Source organism: Triturus cristatus, chromosome 7 (assembly GCF_964204655.1).
Source record: "Triturus cristatus chromosome 7, aTriCri1.1, whole genome shotgun sequence".
NCBI lineage: Eukaryota > Metazoa > Chordata > Amphibia > Caudata > Salamandridae > Triturus > Triturus cristatus.
Window position 1 is genome coordinate 1153997891 of NC_140590.1, and position 19010 is coordinate 1154016900.

A 19010-nucleotide genomic window follows, 5' to 3' on the forward strand; every position below is an offset into this window, starting at 1 on the left:
CGTATGAAACACAGAAGATAGTCAGCATGAACGAGGCGGAGAAGCCCGCACGAGCCAACATCAGCGTCCGTTTCCGTCAGAAGAACGTCTCCTTCATGCCTACTAAACCCAAAGGCAAAGAGACAAAAAAAGGACCAAACAAGTAATGACAAAGCCAATAAATGTCCAAATTTAAAAAACCTGCGGCAAAGACACACCCACAACTGCACCTATATAAAGGACATCAATCACTACCGTGATCGCTGGCAAATAGGAGACACAGCCAGCAGCAAACACCGTCACACAGCAACCAAAGACACACTCACAACTCACCCATCACAAAACTCACACACCATCAGCACCTCATCCAAAAGCACACACACTTACAGCTAGCAAAACCAACACTAACCCACCCTCACAAACACATCACTCACCACCACCACCCATCACCATGCCCTCAAAGAAGAATCCAAAGTTCACAGATAGTGAGTTAGAAATGCTGGTAGACGAGATCATCAGAGTAGAGCCACATTTGTTTGGTACATTGGTCCAAAGGACCCCCATGTCACAGAAAACAAAGATGTGGGCGAGGATTGTGGACAAGGTGAACGCACAAGCACCAGCAAGGCGCACAAAGGACAATATCCAGAACAGGTGGTATGACGTGCACAGGAGGGTCAAGAAACTCATTGATAAAGATCACACCCTGAGTCAGTGCACCGGCGGTGGCCCTCCTGCCAAACCAGTCTACTTCAGGACCTGGGAGGAGAAGGTACGGGACATCCTACCACCAGAGAGCGTCCATGGTCTAACAGACATACCAGAGCCTGGTGAGTACACAAACAACATATCCAATATTGTGTGGCAAGGGGACAGTGAAACTATGCACCGCAAGCAAAGCCACAGTAACCAATAGATAATCATCCCAAGATGTGTATGCCAGTCAGACAAACACAATACCTGCCATCTCATAGTGACTTGGAACGGTGTCATGACATGCAGCAACCTACAAACAAATAGAGCAAGGCAGTGGCACAAAGCAAAATAAACACTGCCAGACAGTTTGCCACCAAAAACACACTACCTCACAGTGCAGCTGACTGACAGGAAGGAATAGGGGGGATGCAGGTGAAGTGAGTGTATCCAAAAGCATGATGGGGTTTGTAGTCACAGATAATGCTCCCCCTCCTGATTGGCCCATCAAGACCTCTCTGAACCATGCCCACATCACAGGTAGTGGAAAATGACTGACAAGATGGCTGACACTGGGTCCTGCTGTGGGGAGCACAAGGCCCTGGTAGGGGTTGTGTGCAAATCAGAAGCAGGACACCACTGACTGACATCCTGAAAGACAACTTGCACATCCTCCAATGGAAGCACGTTTCATGGTGGGATGTCTGGCCGGGTGGGAAGGAGGACTGACAGCTCTGACCATACTTACCAGCATGTGGAGACACCCCCCCCCCCCCATTAACACAAACTCCACACAACTCACCGGGTAGAATGCATTGACCCACAACTCATTGACCCACACCTCAGTGAAATATCAGCAAAAGATACCCCATACTGGGTGCTGCTGTGTGAAGCACAGGGGTTCTCTTTGGACTTGTAGCCAAACGAACACCAGGATTTCACAGTCAGCCATCTTGCCATTGCTGTCACACCCCCTCACAGGGAAGCAGAGTCAAGAGGGAGGAAGTATGGGCATGCTGGGAAGGGGGGTGTAGCCAAGACCATGATGGGAGTTGCAGTCACAGACAATCCACACCCACCCACATGGCCCAGCAAGCTCACACTGAACCATGCTCGCCTCACAGGGAGTGGGAAGGGACTGTCAAGATGTCTGACACTAGGCCTGAGAAATGATGTGGCTGACAATCACACATATGCACTGACCAAACAAACCCGGTCGCACACACAGCCATTGCAACCATATGTTCTAATTCATTGTCTGGGGATGCAGTGTCCAGGGGTGCCCCCTGGCCGGGTAGGTGAGGTGTGTCTTGCAGATGACCAATGTGGAGAGCCAAATATATGGTACATTGTACAAAACACACCGGAATTCACATATACATCATTGACAGGGGTCATCTGACAGTGAATGGAATGGACACACCAATATAGCCGACACCATAACATGTTCACATTCACACTCTGTGCTGTTGTGAGCTGCATTCCACCCCTACATCGTGCTGAAACATAGGCATCCTTCACACAACACACCACTCACTGACATAGACACTGTAGACACAAGGTCAAACATTGACAGCATTGGAGGAGACATGCTACTCACAGCAGCCAAACTGCAACACACACACCACCGGCCCTCACTGTCATGAACACTGAAAAGCCAAAGTGCTACCTTGCCCAATCCATGTCAACATGTGGAACATTGACAAGTCAAATCACATATGCACGTACAAAACTCAGCACCAGAATCATTAATGATGGTGACATCATCACTTGTATGAAATGAGATGGGAACTAGGAACACTGGAAGAAAACACTTCCTCCAAAGAGATCACAGGCATAACGGACTGTGACCATGTCGTACCAATACACCAATGTGGCACACAAAGACTAGAAAACTCTACTACCACACATGCCTCAATAGTACAACATATCCCCAGTGGAATAGCACGTATGTCCTTGTTAAAGCACACATGTGTACAGGGATGACACACCTGTGTCAGAAACGTGATGGTCCTTGAGTAGCAATGGTCATGTACAGACAAATCTATCCATGAGCTGGGCATGCACACACTTCGACATGCACATTGAAATGTTTCTTCATGGCTGGGCAATGTGCAACAACAATATCAAACTCTCTCCGTGTCAAGCCGGAAAAAAGTAGTGTACAGGCAGGCATCCGTTCGTACAGTAGAATATGTCATGTTTGTCAACCATTGATGCCTGTAGAAACATAACTTACATTGTGTGTTTCTTCCAAACACAGGTGGTGCTGGGGACCCAGCACCAAATGAAGAGGATTCCCAGTCCCAGACTCTGGTGGACACTGAGCTCTCTGGTTTGACTCTGTCTCTGTCCTCTTCGAATGACGACGACCAACCTGGCCCCTCCGGTGTGAGTCATCATGCAGCACCAGCAGCATCAACATCTGCACCCCCTGTACCCACGCCTTCAGCATCTGGAAACCGACAGGGCACCCCCGCCAACACGGACAGACCAAGGCCACTGAACACCCACAGCACAGGGACACAGGACCCCTCGGAAGCTACAGCAAACACCACCAGCAACACCACCCAAGGGGTCCCAGTGTCACCTGTGCGTCCTGCCGCTGGTCCTGCCCGTGTGGATAGGGGTGCTGGGAGGGGTGGGAGGCAGAGGGTGCGCATTGCAGAGGGGTCTGGACTGCATGATGACCCCCAACTGGCACGCATCATAGATGCGTACCAGGATAGCACCGGAGGATTTGGCCAGGTAGTGGGGATCCTCAAGGAAATACAACAGGAGCAGGCTGCCCACCATGCACGCATGGAGGCAAAGTGAGATACCCTTACTGCGGTGCATCGGGACATACTCCAATGCCTCCGCCAGATCAGCACAAACCTGTCCACACCTCCCTGTGTGGCCACAACATCTGTTGCAACACCATCTGCCAGCGCCACAGGGAGGGAGGAGTCCCCTGCACCGCAGAGGCCTGCACCTGAGGACCCCCACCAGAAGAAGAGGGGTCGTCCGAAGAAGGACATGTGAGAGGCAGATGTCCCAGCACATCCCCCAGGGCTTCTAAACCTGTTCTGGACAATTTTCTTTGTGCGCAACCCGTTCACCTTGTTCAATCGCACACAACTCACACCCATGACATGGAGGGTTCATGTTGGTCCTCTGTAGCAGATGACTGTGGACTTTACTCTGGACATTTCATCTACCAGCACTTCCCACTCTAATGTGAACTTTGGATTCCAAACCCAATGTACAGCACCCACCATCCTGTGCACTTTCCTCACACATGTTTGAAAATAAACTCACCAGTACACCATACTTGCCTCTGTTGTGATTCCTACTTGTCATGTGTCATGGAGATGTTGATCTGCTACACAACACAGTGCATGCCAAATACTGCAACAATGTGACCAACGTTAGGTGAGTCATGGTGATGTGACATGTGAGGGAGACACACCACTATGGCAACACAACACATACTCACCATGGCCATGTTACTCATCCCACACAATGATGTTGAACTGAAACACATCGGTATTCACAAACACAACACCTATCCACAGTCATTGGTAACAAGTCCACAGGTGAGCTAAGCAAATGTCACTCAGATGTGGAAGACAGACAACGCACCTAACAAAGCATAGCACAGATTCATTACACATCAGCAACATGTTTATTCTAAAATAGTTGCAAGGCAATTGTACGTTACGGTGGACACACGGTCACAGAGTGTCTGAAAATTGTAGTCCAGGGGTGTGTGGTACATCACTTGATGTCAATTGACTACTCCCACACTGGTGTCGGATTCTGGGTGTTGGGGGTCAGTGTTGACCAAACAACAGGCAAATTACCCTGGGTAGGACAGAGACAAGACACAGTCAAAAGCGCAGCAGAACAGGAGAGAAATGCAATACACATGCACAAAACATGTCACAAGAAACCTACACAGAAACAAGTTAGCAGTACTACCCTATTGTGGAGTACACACCACCTGAATGGACACATCACTGCACGCATCCAGTCAAGTGGTACACAGACACACTCAGACAGCAACAGAGCAGCCACAACACATTCCAGGCTAACTCCATACACTGACATAACAAACCTGGAAACTCACATTCAGGTGAAGAAGTTGTTGATGAGCTGTGAGCGGACGTCACCCCCATCATCACTGGTATCGTGGCCCAGGCCGGGATCCTCCACAGGTGGCGGTGGTTGATCATCGTCATCCTGGATGAGAGGCACCTTCTTCCGCACTGCCATGTTGTGTAGCATTCAGCATACAAGGATAATTTTGCACACCTTTGCAGGCTCATGTGGGAGGGCCCCTCCGGTCTTGTCCAGGCAGCGAAAGCGGCTTTTCAGGAAGCCGAATGTCCGCTCAATCACCCTCCTGCTCCGACCATGTGCCTCATTGTAGCGCATCTCGGCTGGTGTCAGAGGGTTCCTGAGGGGTGTCAGCAACCACGGCATGTTGGGGTATCCGGAGTCACCTACACACAAAAAAATGAACAAGTAGCTGGGTTTTGTAGGAGTGCGGAATACAACATTGCCAAACACACACAATGATAAACAGTCAGTACACACCGACAAGCCAGGCACGCTGATCTGGCATCTGTGACATCAGCGTTGCAATGCGACTACTCCTCATTATGTAGGCATCGTGCGCAGAACCAGGGAACCGTGCACACACATGTGTAATACACATGTCTGCAAGACATACCACTAGAGCATTGATCGAGTGGAAATGTTTCCTGTTCCGGTATGCCTGTTCATGTGCCTGTGGTGGTATCAGGGCCACATGTGTACCATCAATAGATCCGATGACGTTCGGCATCCTCCCCAGTGTATAAAAGGCATCCTTTATTTCAGGGAGTTCAGCTGGGCTAGGGAACTTGATGTACAGGTCAAGGAAATGCAACATCCCCTCCAAGACATCGCGTAGCACACGACTAAACATAGTTTGCGACATCCCACCTGCTGTAGCCACAGTGTACTGGAAGGTACCAGTAGCAAAGAAGTGCAGGGCTGCCATCACCTTCACCTCTGGGGTCAGTGCTGTAGGGTATGTCCGGCCAGGTAGCAGATGTGGCGCCAACTGCTCCGCCAACTCCTCAATCAGTGGCCTGGTGAAGCGGTACCGTTGGATGCAGTCGCGTTCCTGCATGGTTTGAAGGTCTGGGAACGGACGATGGACAGCTCGTGCCCTGCAGAACAGAGATGAACAAAGGAAGATTGTCGGTTCATCCACCTATGTGCCCATGACCAGGCTCAATATCACATGATACATCATGACATTACACAATGTACTGAGGTGTGTGCTGTTGGGCATGGACACATATGTCACCTACATGACCATCACATCACATCTCAATTCCACATATCCACATATATCCCATGTAGTGCAATGGCCAATCATTGGGCTGTGTCACCCGACCTATGTACTGCTGTGACGTTACAAACACACACCACAGTGACAACTGAGGCCTGATGTCTCCCAGGCATCACAGATCTTTGCCATGCAGATACCCAGGGTCCCTGTATTGCCACATCGACACTGGCATGGACATGGCGTATCACGTACACACCACAAGGCAAGCGTGAGTCCCACAGGTAGTGGCCACTGTTGTCCCTGCAGGCCCTACATGTACGTCTCTTAGACTCACCATCAAGGTTGCTGCATATACCACGTGGATGTGGAGACTGTCTCCCATTGGGCACATTTGATCATCCACATCTGAGACACAACATGCACACAGACTGTGGGTGCACATCTGAATTGTGGCTACAGGTCTCACTGTGGCATACATGCCATCACCCCCAGGACTCAGGGTGTATGTGACATATCCTAAACATATCCAACCTGCAACTGTGTCCGTGACTCATGCCCATTACTGTACATTTGCACATCACAGTGGTAATGTGCACAACACACAAAGGATTCTGCCCCCATGAACACGTGCACAGCCTGGGAGTGGCTGAACAAAAGTGACACACAACAAACCAAATGTTGCTGCCCCCCCCCCCCCCCCCCCAACACACAGGGAATGCAGCCTTACATGCCATGGGACACTGTGTGGCCAATGCTGTAGTGTGGTAGGTGTGCACATGTGTCCCTGGCAAGTAATTGTGTGTTGAATCCGTCAAATAGTCACACCAATGAGGTCCAACGTGGGTGACGATGCATACGCATTGCACGGTTCATGACTGAGCCGTGCGTACGCTTTGCCATTGACTGCAATGAGGTCCGACACGGTTGACAATGCGTACGCATTGCACGGTTCATGACCGAGCTGTGCGTGCGCTTTGCCATTGACTGCAATGATGTCCGTCGCGGGTGACAATGCGGACGCATTGCACGGTTCATGACCGAGCCGTGCGTACGCTTTGCCATTGCATGCAATGAGGTCCGACGTGGGTGACTATCATGCATGAATGCGCGTCGGGCAGGCATGGTCCGAGACAGGCGTACGCCTTGGCCATTGAATCTTATGGAGACGGGTGCATGTGTATTTTCAAAATACGCGTTGTACAGTCAGTTGACCGAGCCGGGCGCACCCATTGGCTCTGGACTGTCATGGAGACAGATGCGGATTCAAAACTTGTACGAGTTGTGCGCTGGAAATTCAGTTGGATGCCTACAACAATGTTGCAATTCCTAGGGTTTCATGAAGGTGAAGATTTGAACGATGCGGAAGACGTGTACGAGTCGTACATTTCCATGGATTGGCCAGATTCATAGAATGCAACCGTGTTGGACATATCACTGGGGACACATGGCACAGAGTCTGCCTCTACAGCACAGATATAAGGCTGGCTGGCCCCCAGGGAGCTCACTTGCCTGCACTACATGCTACTGGACCACATCCCTGCTACCACTGCTGCTGTCTCTGCATCCTCTGGCTCCTGCTATGGCACGTACTCTGGAGAGGGCCCCAGCCTTCACTGAGGAGGAGAACCAGGCCCTGCTGGACGGGCTCCTTCCACAGTACAGCAAGCTGTATGGGAAACCAGGGGAGCAGGTGAGTGTGCAGTCCACTGCCTTCCTAATTATACATGTTGTCTGACTAGCAGTACTAGCAGTGTGTACACCAGTGGCAAGCATTCTCACTGAGTACTTTCATCCCCCGAAGTGTGTAGGTACATGTAATGAACAGGTGTTCTGCTGCTAAAGTGCATTAGTGCAAGCTTAAACTTCCCAGGCATTGTTAACATGTCAGACATGCAGGTTATTTGTCCTTTCCCATGGTTGCACTACCTGTGTAACTCATTTTCCTTTGTGATGATGACATGTATATCCAAATGTGTGCAGCACAAATATGGGGCATGTGTGTTAATGGACTTTTAACTTTGTCATCCTCACAGGTTGATGCCCACCAGAAGCAGGAGATATGGCTGACCATCGCCCGGGCAGTTCATTCGGTGGGGGTCTACAAGCGCCGGATCCGCAACTGTCAGAAGAGGTAGCAGGACCTTCGGGGCTGGACACGGAGGATCGCAAGAGTCCAGCTGAAGCTGTCACCTCCTCGCAGGAGGGGCGGACACCGGACCCTGACCCCACACATGCTCCGGATCCTGGCGGTGGTCTTCCCGGACCTGGATAGGCAGCTGAAGGCCAAACAGCAGCAAGGAGGGGGTAAGAACCATGCCTAATCGGTGTACTATGTCTGATATGCTAATTGCAGTCTTTTGGCCTGGTCACACTTCCACATTACGTAGGTCTTGTAGTCCAATACTCAGGTCCCTCAATTGTGTGATGCACACTCCTCATCTGTTCCGCAGGTGTGGCCCCTACAGTATGTTGCTTGTGTCACTAGGGCACTGTGTCCCTGAAGTCAGCTATGCTTCAGCTTCCGGACAGCATCTGTTCCCGTGACTCTGTTGTGTGTTTCATGGGTGGTTCAATTGTTTACCCAATGCCTGGAATCTGACATGTGATCTGTGTGTGCCCTTGATATGTGTTATAATTGTTGGTCTGACTCGCCACATGTGGCTGGGGTATTTCAAACAAAACCATGCAGCAGGGGACTCCAATTTGTGGGCCTCAGGAGTATGTATATAAAGTATGTCACACTTGCTTAGCCACATGACTACTGTCCAGGGCCAAACACTGTTTCACGTAGACCTGGGCAGTCATACCTCCTCAAGGACATTTAGAAACACTCTGTAATCCCACTCCTGTGTATCAAGTTACAGGTTGTGTTTAGTGACATGTGCCTTCAGATGTCTGCCCCTGTGTCATTATGGTGTGGCTTCCTGTTACGTACAACTGGGGTGTCCATGATTTTGAGGGTCAGCAGGACATCTGAGATGTGACTGTGAGAGGCAAGACCTGTGTGACATATAGGTGTGTGATCATCTGACAGCGCACAATGCTGTATGCAACTGTGTACTTCAGGCAGCTGGGTTACATGCATGGCAGACTGTGATGTGCTAATTTACAGGGAGTTGTGTTTGCAGAGACTCATATGTCTGATTTGCATGATGTGGGGGTCTTCTGGGTCCTGGATATGTTGTTTGCAGGGCATTGGCAAGTGCACTTGTCATCTGCAGAGTTAGCTTTACCCCTGAGCTATGATTGTGACACAGTGCATACTGTTGTTGTCTGGATACCCTGCCCCTGTGACAGGAGACAGAGTTGACTGACTTTCCAGGCATGCCAGTGCCATGGCATTTAACTTGCTATGAGTGATCCTGCATTGTGTTCAAGTGTGCACCATGCACCCCATTGTGGCATTGGGACATGAGAACATCATAGTGTGTATTGCTGGCATACATCACAAGCATGTGAAATGAGTCTCTGCCCATCCCTTCATCCGGACACCTGTACTGAGTCATAGGCAAGAGATGTGCTGTGTGTATAGTGACATACTCCTACATGTTCACTTGCATGTCCAACTAATGTGTGGGTGGTGCATGTCGGGACATTGGGGTATTAGCATCCAACATGCAACAGACATATGGGTGCAAGTCAAGGAGGGATATGTGTGCCATGGTTGATGTTGAGAATGACAATTGGCTTATTCTAAACAGTGTTGGCACTTTGAGCAGTGTTCAGCTGATGATGCCAGGGCTTGCCCTGTGATGTGATGTACTCACTGTGGTGTGTGCAGTCAGTGCAGGTGACTGATGTTGTTCTCTTTCTTCCTATTCCTATCCAGATATATCCACGGCCACAGGAGGGGACAGCTCAATGGACCAGGAGGAGCCACAGAGCCTGACAGGGACAGAAGAAGAGGTGTCGGGGGGACCCAGTGGCACGGAGGGCGAGTGGAGCCACACCGAGGAGTCGTCAGCACCATCCACCCCAGCTGAGGGCCACAGCAGCTCTGAGGATTACTCCCTTGTGGAGGCAGGTGTCAGCAGCCACCAAACCCCAGCTAGTGAGGCTATCCCCGCCACCGCCCCACCACCACCATCACCACCCTCCCATCGGCTCCCATCCCAGAGGTCCATGGAGGATCCCGTGTTCGGGAGCATGTCTCCTTTGTGCCAGGGACCGCACCCCCTGCCCCTGTGTCCCTTGCTGCCCTGAGTGAGGAGTCTGTTGACTTACGTAGACAGATCCATGTAGGGCAGACATCAATGCTGAGTGTCCTTCATGCACACACCAGTCTGTTGACGCAACTGGTGTCGTTCATGGAGGGCATTTCGTTCATGTCTGCCCTACAGAGGACCAATCAGTCCGTGGCCTCCTCCCTGACGGCAGCAGTGTCCCTCCTCCAATAGTCCCGCACCCCTCCTACCCCTGCACCACCCACGATTCCTAGCAGCCTACCTGTCCCAAGCACACACACACCTGCACATTCTCACAAAGACACAGACACGGGCAGCACACAAACACCCAAAACAAGGTCTAGACGTGTACACAAGCAAGCGCAGGGGACTGATACCACACTCACAGGGGATGGTTTGCAGACACACACACAGTCATCCACAACCACTCCGCAGTCCTCCGAAACCTCTCCCTCCCAGCCCCCTTCCCTTGCCTCACCTGCAACCCCATCTCCACAGAAGATCTTCCTCTGTGACCTTGGCCTCTTCCCCACTGACCCAGCAGATCCAGATTACAAGCGGAAGAGAAAGTCCCCACACACAGAAGGGAGTGCCCCTCACAACTGGATACCCTCCCCCAGGCGCAGTCAGACTGAGGCCGCCACCCGCAAGTCCTCCCGGAGCCGGAAGAGCAAGACCCCTCCGCTGCCACGCAGCTCCAAGGCGAAGTCTCCGTCCTCCATTCCCCAGGCCACCACTCCAGAGGTTCCCCCGCCACACCCTGCCCCGGGTTCCCCCCCCCCCACAGATACACCATCCCCAAAATGCTGAAGCCCTCCCCCATACCACTTGCTCCTCCACACCCGGTCAGACGGTTAGTGCCACTGATGTGGGGACCGTGTCTCCCCCCCCTCTGTCCTGCCGACCTCACCTGCACCCCATTCCGCTCACATGGATTTAGGCACTGCAATGGAGTCCACGACCACTCCGTCTGACTTGGGCACTGCAGTGGGGACCCCTGACCTGCCCACTGAAGTTGTGCCGGCACCCACCCCATCTGACTTGTGCCCCACAGTTGTGACTGCACCCACCACTTCAGTCAGCTCCACTGCAGTTGCAAGTGACTCTCCTGCATCCACCACCCCTTCACTGCCTCCTTCTGCTGCGCCCTGATCCTGTCCCTACGGTGCCTGGCCTGCCCCCATGTATGCCCCTCCGAGGGGATGTCCCCTGTCCTTACCAGTGCAGGCAAGCAACGTGTGACAGTTGTCACTCAAGTTCACTCCTTGTCATTTGATAATGGACTGGCCATTGGCCTTTTGTTTGAACGGACGTTTACATTTTCATATGCTGAATAAACTTTTTTCTTTATCCTTGTGAACTTGATTTAGCTGTACATTAGGTTGATGATGTTTAGCATGCCCTTGCACCTGTAATGCTTGGTTTCCAATGTTGAATACTGAGGTGTTGATGTGAGGTACTCCATGTGGTCCATGAGATATGTATCCTATTCTGGCAGGTATCCATGTCATCCTTTTGCAGCTAACTGGGTGTGTCATGATCAACAATTTGTGGACAACTCTGTGAACATTTAATTTGCATGGTCACATCTGTGGCTTGAACCCATGCACATATGATGTGCTTCCCATTGTCCAATTTGTCTATTTCCCTGACTTTGGGCACATCACCACTGAACCTACAGGTGTGTGCATCATTGGTTTAGGAGCAACTGGGTCCTCTGTGCAACTTGCTGTACATATGTGTTGAGTATGTGCAGATGACTTAGGGGAGACTCACGTACCCAGGCTGTTGTGACCAGAGCCTTAATTGTGTGGTAACTGATGGCTGACTGACCATGTGTTCTGCTGACATATGAGAGACGTGCTGTGAAGATGTTTGGCACAGCTGGGCTTTCACAGGAGTTGGGTCCCCTCAAGTAAGTGTGTTGTTCCGTGACATAGCCTGGGCCCATGGTGTGTGTTGTGTGAGCATGTGTGTGTGTGTCCACATCCCTTTTCATACACAGGCAGTGTTCCTTTGATATGTTCCTGTTGTTTATGCTTGCTGAGTGGTACTGTGTTCATCTCACAACTTTGCCATGGGCTACCAGATGTGTGGTTGCATGACACACTACTGTTAATTGGTGTTTCATCATTGGTATTTTTCAGTTCTGAGTTGTGATGATGTTGTCAGACGCAGATTGGACACAGTCAGGAGTCCCCAAGGCACTTGTTAGTTCGCAATATCATGTAGTTGTCCTTAGGTGATACCTTTCAGTGATTGAGACATGTGTATGTGTGTGTGACTGCTCCCACTTGTCCGGTTCAGGGCTGCATTGTTGCAGGTTTCAGCATGTGTTCCTTGTGGTTCTCCTTGGCTTCTGCATTTTCCTGGGACTGTGCGAGGTATTCTGAAGCTTACGTGAGCTTTGACATCATGGCCAGGTACCGCATACTGTGCAGTATGTCTGTCATTCACCAGGGTTGTAAACTGTCCTTGTGTGATGAGTTTGTGCACCTTAGTTCCTCCCAACATTCATGTGTTTGTCATGGGTGCATGTGTAATGTCACCTGTCCATGTGGGCTTCACAGATGCACATTGTTGCAGTTCAGGGTGTGTGGTGTTGAGGGTGGACTGATGTAAATGTTTGCATGGATGGGCCCCTAGCTCACGTTTGTCCATGGATGACGGGCCATGCTGAGTGATTTGTGTTTGTGTAGATGTGATGTACGTTTGTGGCACAGGATACATGTCTGGTTTTCACAGTTTGTAAGACATCTACCTTTGTCATCACAGTGGAGGTGTCATGCATGCTTGGGTCACCCCAATGTCTGGTCCCTGGGGGTAGTGCCGTTGTGTGTCAGTCTCTTGCTGTGTTAGTTTGTGTTAATTCCAGCTTGTGTCACATGTGTCTTTTGTGCTCCCTCTCATCTCACAATGCCTGATTGGCCACTAAGGGGTCCCAATGATGGTTTACTTTTGTATGGCACTGTGTCCACATCTGTGTCACTGTGGTTCAGCCCCCCTCATGTGTTGTGTAGATGCCTGGGGATACTGAGACACACACACACACACACTTGTTGTGTAAGATGTGCAGTGTGAGGTTGCCTGTTTGTGTTTGTGCATCTGCATCAGTGCATTGGTATTGCTGTTGTGGGCCATTGTCTGGATACTGTTTCTGTGATTTTCCCTGCTGTCCCTGTGATTTTCCCTGGTGTCCCTGTGAGTCATGCAAAAACAACAATTGATGGACAGAATGCAGAGCAATGTCATATATTCACCCCAGTACAGAGATCTGGGCCTAAATCCATAGTTTTTTTGCTCACCATGCCATTCCAGTTTGAACCCAGCCATATGCAAATCAGTCTTGACCCTGTGCCTCATGGGAACAGTCCAGCCCGAAATGCCAAGCCAGGTCCTCCCTGGACTGGAAACAAGCATCCTAGGACCGGTTTCGGGGTTTCACCCCTCTTCAGCCAGGATAGCTTGATTCCAGTGGCATGGAGAGCACGGGACTCACGTCTGAGCATACCCGTCCCACTCGGGGTGACAAATGCAAAAACAACAATTGATGGACAGAATGCAGAACAATGTCATACATTCACGCCAGTACAGAGATCTGGGCCTAAATCCATCGTTTTTTTGCTCACCATGCCATTCCAGTTTGAACCCAGCCATATGCAAATCAGTCTTGACCCTGTGCCTCATGGGAACAGTCCAGCCCGAACTGCCAAGCCAGGTCCTCCCTGGACTGGAAACAAGCATCCTAGGACCGGTTTCGGGGTTTCACCCCTCTTCAGCCAGGATAGCTTGATTCCAGTGGCATTTCCTTTGGTTTTTGTCCCTGTGAGTCATATCACATCATTCTGCACATTCATCCTGGTTGTTAGGTGCCATTGCTGGCATGGAATGGGAGTTTGTGACGTGACACCTACAGTCTACACAGGTTGTTCGGATTAGTGTGTCTATTTTCGAGATGTGTGTATGCTTTGTGATGGTCACTTCTGCTCTTGTGTCATTGTACACTGTATGCATTGTCAGGCCCCATGTGTGGTGCTTGTCTGCACATGGCCGAGAGTATGTTTTGTTTTCACAGCACTGTTAGCCTCACCACATCTCTGTGGCTATGGGACGCAACCACTAGTTTGCCCCAAAAGTGTTTAATGTGTTGGGACCGGGAATCATACATGCTGTTTGGCATTTGCAGCTTTGACCATGATGACACTTACCTTTTGGTCACTGTGATGAGGGGGGGTTTAGACCCCATCACCACAATGCTCGACATTTGCTGCAGTTTGGAACACCACACTTAACCTTTGTTCTACACAGTGAGGGGGTGTTATTTTTACATTGACACAGTGCTATAGGGGATGCTTGCCTTGTGTAGGCCACACTCATTTTTTGTTCACACATGTGCTGGTAGTTACATTGTATGTTCAAAGTCATAATCACTGTTGTGGGCATTTGTCACACACTACACACTGTTGTTATGATGTTAGGGGGGGATGTATTTTACTGACATACCTAATGTTGGAGTATGATGGATGTGTGGCGCATTACATCATAGGTGGGGGTGGCAGGGGTGATGGGCAACATAGTCCCTATGGGTGGGGGTGGCAGTAGTGATGGGCAACAGGTCCCCTATGGGTGGGGGTGGCAGGGGTGATGGGCAACAGGTCCCCTATGGGTTAGGGTGGCAGGGGTGATGGGCAACAGGTCCCCAAAGAGTTGGGGTTGCAGGGGTGATGGGCAACATAGTCCCTATAAGTGGGGGTGGCAGGGGTGATGGGCAACAGGTCACCTATGAGTGGTGGTGGCAGGGGTGATGGGGAACATAAGCCCTATGATTGGGGTTGGCAGTAGTGCTGGGCAACATAAGCCCTATGAGTGGGGGTGGCAGGGGTGATTGGCAACAGGTCCCCTATGAGTGGGGGTGGCAGGGGTGATGGGCAACAGGTCCCCTATGAGTGGGGGTGGAAGGGGTGATGGGCAACAGGTCCCCTATGAGTGGGGGTGGCAGTAGTGCTGGGCAACATAATCCCTATGAGTGGGGGTGGCAGGGGTGATGGGCAACAGGTCCCCTATGAGTGGGGGTGGCAGGGGTGATGTGCAACATAAGCCCTATGAGTGGGGGTGGCAGGGTTGATGGGCAACAGGTCCCCTATGAGTGGGGGTGCCTGGGGTGATGGGCAACATAAGCCCTATGAGTGGGGGTGGCAGTAGTGCTGGGCAACATAAGCCCTATGAGTGGGGGTGGCAGAGGTGATGGGCAACATAAGCCCTATGAGTGGGGGTGGCAGTAGTGCTGGGCAACATAAGCCCTATGAGTGGGGGTGGCAGGGGTGATGGACAACATAAGCCCTATGAGTGGGGGTGGCAGTAGTGCTGGGCAACAGGTCCCCTATGAGTGGGGGTGGTAGTGGTGCTGGCCATACAACCCCTATGGTGGCATGTTGTTAGTGGCCAGGATATGGATCCCCTGTGTGTGTGTGCCATTTTGCGGGTACGTGTCGTTTGTTTGTGTGGTGGATGTCTGACTTACCATCTGCGCCGTCCGCGTCTGTTTCTGATTCGGTCATAGATGTAGATTACTGGTATGATCTACGCGATGGGATTCATGATGTGTTCATCTCGTACATGCTGCTTGTTGCTCCGTCACGTACCCTTTGCAAACTGGTCCGTCTCGTAGCGGTGGATTGAGTTGTGGCGCGAATCGTAGCTGATATGCTTCTTGTCCGGATGCTGTGACGTGCCGTACGTGGCAACCCGTCCGGCACGTAGGAAGTACGCATCGTACTTGTCAGGGAGGAAACTACTATGGATACTGCTTCCAGGCGACTCGGTTCGGCGTTAGGAGTTACGGCTCGGACGGAGAATGGAGCTTGAATCACAGCCTACACGTCGGTCGGGTTTTTGGCAGTTATGCGCATCGTACTTCATCAACAGGACGGACCGGCTACGGGTACGTGTCGGTCGCAAGGTGAGGCTACGAACAGCTCTCGGAGAGCTGTCCGACCCGGATCGGAATCGACCCCTAAGACGGATTCACAGATATGAAAATATGTATTGAAAATACATATTAATATCAGCTTAAAATGCCTGAGCCACGTCCAAAAATAAAACCATGTCCAATTTGTGAAACCATATAAAGTGCATACTTCCTCAGTGCAAAAAAATCAAATTTTTATGTGTAAAACATAAATGAATATAAATTGAAAACACTTAAACAGTTTCAGGTTCCAGCATAGCAAAAACCCTAAAGCATCTTAATTGAAGGGCCCCTAATGTAAACATATTTACCAAAATCCGATTCCTGAAGTATATTCTTGTATCATACTTATAGAACCAAGGAACACGGAAAATATTGTGCAAAAAAACAACATTTTTAAAGTGCATCTGTGCTAAGGAAATTTTGTTTGTTTCATGAATAATAAATAGTTGATCCCTCAGGAAATCACATTAAATAAATAGAAGCATAAAATACACTTTCTAAATATGATTTCTAAAATCGAACCATAAATATCATAAATACATAAATATCATAAAATGCAAGTAAAAATATCATGTTTGTAAGAGAGAATTCAAATCGTTGCTGGAGACGGTGTGTAATTTTCTAACTTTCATGTCAGAGTGTTCCATCTTCTCTAATTATTTATACATCAGTCAATCCACGTTCTCATAAAAATGTGTATAAATCTTCGCTGGCATTAAGGCCACTAGGTTGTTTGGAATCGACTTGTAATATGTAAGTTGTTTCCAACTCCTTAATTTCGATTCCCTATCTCCTCCTCTTTTCTGAGGGGCTATGACCTCTATAACAAAATATTTCAGATGTTTGGGGTCACTGTTATGGCTGATCTTAAAATGCCTTGCCACTGGATAACTATCATCATTATTAATGATGGCACGTATATGCTGAAGGATCCTCTTATGTGCTGCTAGTTTGGTGCTGCCAATATACTTAAGATTGCAACTGCATGTTAATACATATACGACATATTCTGACTTGCAAGTTAGATGTTGTCCTATACTGCAAATCCTAGTGTTAAATGCCGTTGTATATGTTGTAGTATTAACGCCATATTGGCAAGCCTTGCAAACAGAACACTTATAGAATCCTTTTCGTTCAGATAGCCAGGAACCCCTACCCTGCATTTCTAGATTACTCCTTGTGAGTGACATGCCCATGCTGTTCGCCTTTTCTAAAAGATACAGCTGGATTACAGGGTAATAACTTGCCAATCACAGGATCGTCTCGCACAATTGGCCAATCCCGTCTCACAATTGCCCTGATCTGTTTTTCTTGTCGTGAGAAAGACAAAATTAATCTAGTGAGTTCCTCAATGACATCTTTACTTATGTTTTTCTCTCTGTATTTCAATAAATCTACTCATGCCATGGTTTTAGACTAGGCAATTGCTGCATCAATTACCTCAGTTCTATATCCTCTAGCCAGGAACCTATTGTGACTTTCCCTCTGTTTGTGTTTACAGTCGTCTTCTTCACTGTATATTCGCCTAATGCGCAACATTTCCCCATAGGGAATACTTTTAATGAGATGGGGCGGATGTGCGCTTGAAGCATGCAGCAGTGTATTTCCTGCTGTAGGTTTCCTGAAGAGAGTTGTTGACAGTTTGTTGTTACCTACCTGGATCATCACATCTAAAAATGAGACCATATCTTTACTAATGTCAGATGTGAAATGTAAGTTGACTGCATTGTCATTCAATAAATCAATAAAAGCAGCACTGTCCACATCGCCATCCCATACTATAAATAAATCATCAATGTAATATTATAATATATATATATATATATATATACATTTGTATATAATTTTAAAATTATCAAATAAATTAAAATTAATGGTTTATTAATTGTTTTACAGGTAATATATATGAATTATTATGTATGTGTGTTTAACTTCTGTTAATTAAGTGTACTTATTATGGTGCTGATTCCGATCCTGTATAACCCGGGTACAAATGGTCGTATGGAGCGTTTTCTCCGTACAACTCGTACCCGGGAATTCCACCGTACAAACCAGCAAGTACGATTCGTACAGAAATACCATTTCCGTACGAATCGTAAAAAAAACCCTACGGCTAAAAAATACATACAATTCCGATCCTGAACAGCGCTTTTGCGATGTCCGCACGGAGTCAGGCAGAGTTTTACGGACCAGCAAGTACGATTCGTACCCACACCACTCCGCACGGCTATATTTTTACGGGAGCCAAAAAGTGCCGGAAAAGCTAAGTACGCCGCGATGCACGAGGAAAAGGGGGCCCGCTACGCGACGTACACGCCATCACCCACATCGTACGTGTCATCATGTACTGTGCGTACCCCAACATTGCATATGTACGCGCCGTACCCCCACCCCAGCCCCGTATGTACGCCCCGTATCCCCACCCCAGCCCCGTATGTACGCGCCATACCCCCACCCCAGCCCCGTATGTACGTGCCGTACCCCCAGCCCCGTATGTACGCGCCGTACCCCCAGCCCCATATGAATGCGCCGTACCCCCACCCCAGCCCCGTATGTACGCGCCGTACCCCCACCCCAGCCCCGTATGTACGTGCCGTACCCCCACCCCAGCCCCGTATGTACACGCCGTACACCCACCCCAGCCCCATATGTACGCGCCGTACCCCCAGCCCCCTATGTACGCGCCGTACCCCCACCCCAGCCCCGTATGTACGTGCCGTACCCCCACCCCGTATGTACGCGCCGTACCCCCAGCGGGGTACGGCGCGTACATTCGGGGCTGGGGTGGGTGTACGGCGCGTACATACGGGCTGGGGGTACAGCGCGTACATACGGGGCTGGGATGGGGGTACGGCGC